We start from the raw sequence: 2357 nt of genomic DNA, 5'->3' as shown, positions 1-2357 counted from the left end.
GCTTAACAAGAAAATGGGCTTTAAGAAATAATAAATGGGATGTAATTATAAAAACTGGGCAGTAACTATAAAAAAATGCACCAAACACGTGATTACTTTATAAAATATTATTTTTGGATATTGAAAATTTTAATTTCATTAATTGTTGCGAGCGCAATGTTTCGTTGGATTTTTACGTAATATAAATTTATATTGAAATTGTATTTAATCTGACTAGAAATTTCGGGATAAAAATATTTCGGATCCCATCAAAATGTGGGAAATTTTATTGAATTCTGTTCTGAACGGTTGGTTGAAATGGGCTGTACTTTTAACAAACTGTAAATGGGCTGTAGTAAATTCCATTAGAATTCAAAAATGGGCTACACATTCTTACAAATCTCAAATGGGCTATAAGTTCTCTGCCACACACTTCTGGCCTTACTAAGTTGACGCATCCCTTAAAAAAACAGAGTTGACGCGTATGCAAGGCTTTGTCAACTTATAGTCAACACACGGTTCTAGCAGCAGTGGCCATTGGGTGTCCATCCAACGGATGTCATGCTTCTTCTTCAATCTCGGATATTCTAGCTTCACCCGCCCAAAAAATGATTCCTCCCCCTGACATCTGGGGCACACCGTTTCGGAAGCTGACCTATGGGCCTACTAACTTGACGTACCAAGGGCTATGTCAACTTAGTCAATACAAACGATTCTAGCTGTAGTCACCGTACGATGTCCATCCAACGGCCGTCGTGCTTCTTCAACCTCTGGTCTTCTTGCTCCAGCCGCCCAAAGCAGCGCCGGTCGTGCCGCCTGCTCCTACCTCCCGTGGTCGGCTGTACTGCCACGGAGGCCTCACCGCCCCTACTACTCCCACCGCTGGCCAGGCCATCCCTCCACTCACCCACACCCCCTGTTATTTTGCGGCGACGGCAGCGCAGCCAAACCAGTGAACCCTCGTACTCCTCTCCGCGTGTGCATCCACTGCCGCGTCTTCCCCGGCTCCGCGTCGCCCCCTTCCTAGGCCTCGCCGTCGTCCATCGCCCTGGTGCTCTCAGCGCGGCGTGGTCAACGTGGTCAACGTGGTCAAGGAACGACTTCCATCGGACGTGGACTGTACGTGGAGAGGCTTACAGCTGAGTCCACGACAGCCGCAAGGAACTGCCTCCTTATTACATGCAAAATAATTATTCCTCCACCTGACAGCGGGGACCCACCGGATGGGCCACCGTATTTCACGAAAAAAAATGATTCGCCCCCTGACTGCTGGGACCCACGAGCTACATCTTCGCATGCAAGGAAGTGCGTCCGGAAAAAAAATGATTCGCCCCCTGACTCCTAGGACCCACCAGCTACATCTTCGCACGCAAGGAAGTGCGTCCCAAAAAAACGATTTGCCCCCCGACTGCTAGGACCCACCAGCTACACCTTCGCACGCAAGGAAGTGCGTCCGGGAAAAAAAAACGATTCGCCCCCCTGACTGCTGGGACCTAGCAGCTACACCTTCGCACGCAAGGAAGTGCGTCCGGGCAAAAAAACAAAACGATTCGCCCCCCTGACTGCTGGGACCCACCAGCTACATCTTCGCAGGCAAGGAAGTGCCTTACAGTCGGGACCCACCTGGTCGAAGCATACGTAGCATTGTCGTTCTGGTCGAGAACGTGTACGTACATACTGTTCGATGTAGAGGCACGCACGTGTCGTAGTAGAGGCGCGCACGTGTCGTAGTAGAGGCGCGCACGTAGCATGTACACGTACGTACAGCGGCCAGGGTGCAAGAAAGAAAATACGGCCACGTATGTGTACATACGAGCAGGGTCTCGAACGCCTACTCGCGCATACGTACGGCCAGGGCTCGTGTACATGGCTGGGTCGGAACGGAGAAACAGCGTCGTCATCGTGTTCATGGGGAGGCAACGGAATGCGTCGTGTTCATGGGGAGGCAACAGAATGCGTCATGTTCATGGGGAGGCAACGGAATGCGTCGTGTTCATCGGGAGGCAACGGAATGTGTCATGTTCATCGGGAGGCAACGGAACGCGTGGGAGCCAACCGGCTGGGTCGGAACGGAATGCGTGGTCGTGTTCATCGGGAGGGCTTGGACGGAACGGGCGATGGAAATGAGGCCTGGCGTACCGCAGAACGGAGGAAACGGACCTCCTACGTTCAGAACGGGGTCCTGTTGATCAGGAGGGGTGTGGCGTACCGCAAAACGGAGGAAACGGACCTCCTACGGTCGAAACGGGGGTCCTGTTGATCAGGAGGGGTGTGGCATACCGCAAAACGGATGAAACGGACCTCCTACGGTCGAAACGGGGGTCCTGTTGATCGGGAGGGGTGTGGCGTACCGCATAACGGACGAAACGGACCTCCTA

This window comes from Triticum aestivum, chromosome 3D (genome assembly GCF_018294505.1).
Source record: "Triticum aestivum cultivar Chinese Spring chromosome 3D, IWGSC CS RefSeq v2.1, whole genome shotgun sequence".
Lineage (NCBI taxonomy): Eukaryota > Viridiplantae > Streptophyta > Magnoliopsida > Poales > Poaceae > Triticum > Triticum aestivum.
Note: the sequence above shows the minus strand (reverse complement) of the source record.